The sequence below is a fragment of the Rhagoletis pomonella genome, unplaced genomic scaffold (genome assembly GCF_013731165.1).
Source record: "Rhagoletis pomonella isolate Grant_MI unplaced genomic scaffold, Rhpom_1.0 Rhpom_scaffold_00001, whole genome shotgun sequence".
NCBI lineage: Eukaryota > Metazoa > Arthropoda > Insecta > Diptera > Tephritidae > Rhagoletis > Rhagoletis pomonella.
In genome coordinates this window covers 106,445,841-106,450,393 of record NW_023458555.1, presented here as the reverse complement: position 1 = coordinate 106,450,393, position 4,553 = coordinate 106,445,841, and positions in this window count along the sequence as shown.

The window sequence follows — 4,553 nt, the reverse complement described above, 5'->3', positions numbered from 1 at the left end:
CAATGTGGATGAAGCTCTTAGAGAAATGATAGGTATAGCTGAGGCCAGCAAGATGAATATAATAGAACAAAAGACAGATATTGAAAAAATGTTAAAAAATCACAGCAAAGAGGTAAAAATGTTAGTTGATAGTATAAAGAAGGCAAACCAAGAAAAACTTGATGCAATAAAAAGAGTTGAGGGGATGTGTAAAGTAAACAAAGAGAAAATGGTTAGGGTAGATTCATCCACTAGTGAGCTATGCAAACAAAAACAAGAAATAATTAGCGAGGTGAAGAAAGTGACAACTATAAGCCAAGAGAAAGTGGTGTGGGTGTATCGTATGCCAATGCATTGAAAGGTATTCCTCCTATAATTGTCAGGCCGAAAAACAAACAAGCGGCTGAGAAGACTAGGGTGGACCTTAATAAGATCGATGCATCTGATATGAAAATTGATAGAGTGTCAAATAAGAATAATGGGGCAGTGGTTATAAACGCAAATAGCGTTTCAGATAAGGACAGAATAAAATCTGCTCTAGCAGACAACTTAAATAAGGAAGTGTACGACATCGCCGAACAAAAAGTTAATACGCCTAAAATTTTGTTAGCGCACATAAACGCTTAATATTCTGAGACGGAGATAATAAATAAGATAAAAGCTCAGAATAGCTATTTAAATGATGCGAGTTTGAAATGTGTAAAAATATTTAAGTCCAGGCGCAGTGGCATTTCCTTCATTCAGTGCAATAATAGAAATTGAGCACAAATTCTTCCTGCAGGTATTGGAGTCAAAGAGACTTAATATTGGGTGGGATCGATGCCCCGTCTATGATGGGCAAACCGTGAGAAGATGCTACAAGTGTCTGGGCTTCAACCATAGCTCTAACACCTGTAACAAAAAGCTTAGGTGTAGCAAATGCATGGGAGAGCAGAAGTCTGAAAGTTGCACTGACAGTAGCCAAAAAGAAGTTTGTGGAAATTGTTGTGATGCTGTTAAAGAGTTTAGTCGTGAATGTCCTGTCTATATTGGGAAACTGAAACTAGAGAAACAAAGAGTAAGATGTTAGCAATTAGGTGTAATGGAAAAGCGTAACAGTTACTTAAAATGCGTGTATCTTAATATAAATAGTATAATAGCCAATAAAGCCGAGCTTGAAAGGCTTCTTGAGACTGGGGAAATAAACGACTCCGAAATCAAGTTTCCAACTTATCAGTTTATTAGATGCGACTCGTATAGTGGACACACTGGCGGGGTAATTGTAATTTTGAGAGACACAATAGACTTTAAAATAATAATAAATAGATCCACTGATAAAAATGTCTGGTGTATAGTGGTACAATTGAGAAATTGTGAAACCAAATGGAAAATCGGGGTAGTCTATCACTCACCCAGTTCGAGTGATGCAGATTTTCTGACATATATGGAAACCATTTTGTCCGAAACATGCGCTAACATGGTAAATACCATTATTATTGGGGATTTTAATATAAATATGAATATATCATCGACATATATTAGGAAACTTAATGAGATATTCTCTCAGCAGGCAATGAAACAGTTAATCAACTTTGATACCAGGGTTACTGCACAGTCCGAAACGCGCATCGACTTGTTATACTCTAACACTAATGAAGTTTCATGTGAAAAAGCTGAGGAACATAGAATAACGGATCATGAAACCATAATGTTCAAATGCAATATAAAAAAACAAGGCGAAATCAATAAACTCTCTGAATTAATTTCTTGGGATGAGTACAGCCCAGACAACTTCATAAATCTTTTGAGACAATGCAACTTTGCAAACCTGAATAGTTTCAATATTAATGATATGCTCGAACATATCAACCTTTGTTTGATTTCGAGTATGAATCAACTAACTTCTCGGGTACAAAGGCGGGTTAAACTTAGAAATAAATGGTATGATAGACAACTGACTGACACTAATAAAGAAAAGTTTAGGTTACACCAAGGGGCAGTACTCACAGGTGATTGGGTAGATTACAACAAAATAAAGAAAGAGTATAAGAAAACGATCAAAATTAAGAAAATTCATTATATGGAAAACAAGGTAGAAATAATAGAGGTGATAGTCGTTTAATGTGGAAATATTTAAAGAATATTCTTAATAATACGGGTAACAGAGACAATATCAAAGAAGTTCTCATCAACGGAAAAATATACAGAAATAATATGGTAATCGCCGAAGAACTAAACAAGTTCTTTGTGGATAGTATCGTCGATATAAATAGTAATATAGAGAACGTAAATTGTGAACAGTTACGACAGGAAGACAGTCGAGGCACCTTTAAATTTGAGAAAATTACCTCAGAGGATGTTATCCTTATAGTGAAGAAATTTAAGACTAAAATTGGTGGAAATAATTTATTATCTGACGGTGTTATAAAGGATTCAGTTGAATACATGGGACACTTTTATGCCTTATTAATAAATAAGAGTCTTGAATCAGGAACAGTACCAAAAGAATGGAAAATCTCGACCATAGTTCCGGTAAAAAAATCAAAAAAAACTGTAAAATCTGAGGAAATTAGACCAATTAATACACTGCCTAGCATGGAAAAAATCTTGGAAAATGTGGTAAAAAATCAGTTGGTGCGCCACATTGAAAGTAATAACATACTCATTAAGGAGCAATCAGGTTTTAGAGCTAAACACTTTTGCGAGACTGCGCTAAATTTTGTTATATCCCAGTGGAAGGAAGACCTTAACTCGAAGATGAATATCGTTGCGGTTTTCATTGATCTCAAAAGAGCTTTCGAGACCATTGACAGGGAAAGAATGTTAAGAAGCTCGAATGCATTGGTATTGAAAACACGGAGCTTAACTGGTTTCGAAGCTTTCTCTCAGATCGTATGCAACAAACTGTAATCGAGTCAAGTGTGTCAAATAAAGTGGCAGTCAGTATTGGGTTGCCGCAGGGATCGGTATTGGCCCCAGTACTTTTTAATATTTACATTAACGACATAAATATGGCACTCAAGCACTGTAAGTTAAAACTGTTCGCTGATGATACACTGTTAACGATCAGTGACAGAAACTTACAGACTGCGATGACTAAAATGCAAGAAGACTTTTATTCTTTGTACAAATGGTTCAGTTTAAATAAACTTAAGTTGAATGTAAAAAAGACACAGTTCATGATCCTCACTAGAGCAGTTAATCTTGGAACCACCACCAGGAAGAAATTGAGGAAGTTAAACTCATTAAGTACCTGGGTATATATATAGATAATAAACTTAAATTTGATGAGCATGTTGAGCATACAGTGAACAAAATTGCGAAAAAAAATTGGTCTTAAGAAAAGATCTTGTAAGTATCTGAGAAGAAGGTATAAAACCCTGGTCTATAGATCTATAGTAGAACCACATTTTATATACTGCCCAATAATCTTCTTCTTAGCAAGCGACGCAAATATCGAGAAATTGCATAAAATGCAAAATAGAGCTATGAGGTTCATATTAAATAAGCGTTACGATATACCTACGCAGGAGATGATCACAGATATGAATTGGTTGAGTGTTAAGCAACAGGTTTTCTATCATGCTATGAAATTCGTATACAACATAAAGAACGGTAAACTTCCAGACTATCTGAGCGACAATCTTCGGTATATAAATGAAACTCATTCAAATATACTCAGGGAATACAATTGCTTTAGACTCCCACTTTATAGAACAGAGGTAGACAAAAAAAATATATTTTATAAAGGTTTAAAGTGTTTTAATGAGTTACCGCCACATGTAAAAGACTGTGATAACTTTGCTGCTTTTAAAAGACAACTATTTGATCACTGTAAAACTCTGGCTATTAGGTAGGAGAGCACGGAACGGAATGGAAACCAGGCCTTTACATCCGACCAAGCAGCAAATGATCTAGCATACGAAAGTTTCCGACTATGCCCAACAGCCCGACCATAACGCGGAGCGGAAACTAGACCTTTCCGCCTGCCTCACGTCACGGAATCCAGCGTCAGGGCGACTCGGCCTTTGCGACCGTGACTATCAGCTCGTGAGCAACGCGGAGCGGAAACAAGGTCTTTCCGTCTGCTGCACATAGTACATATTTAAAGGTAGACTGGAGACTAGGCCTCGCCAGCTACCAAACTAGTTAGACAATATACATTTATATAGGTTATTTGATAGTTTTAGGAACATAAACAGCTTTGTAATTAAAAATTTAAACTTACATATACGCATACTTTGCTATATATTAAAAATACCTATCTGTACTTTTAAGTCGCAAGACTGTAACAAATAAATAAATAAATAAATAAACTACCTATGTCTTCAGAAGTCCTGGCATTCCCAGACTTTAGTAAATCATTTATATTAACCACAGATGCTTCAAATGCCGCTATCGGAGTAGTTCTTTCTCAAGGCGAAATGGGAAAAGACCGACCGATCACTTATATTTCCAGATCTTAAAATAAGACAGAAGAAAATTATTCGACAATTGAAAAGGAAATGCTAGCGATTGTTTGGGCTCTCGACAAATTAAGAACCTATCTGTACGGAGCAAAGGACATTAAAATCCTCACGGACCACTAACCCTTA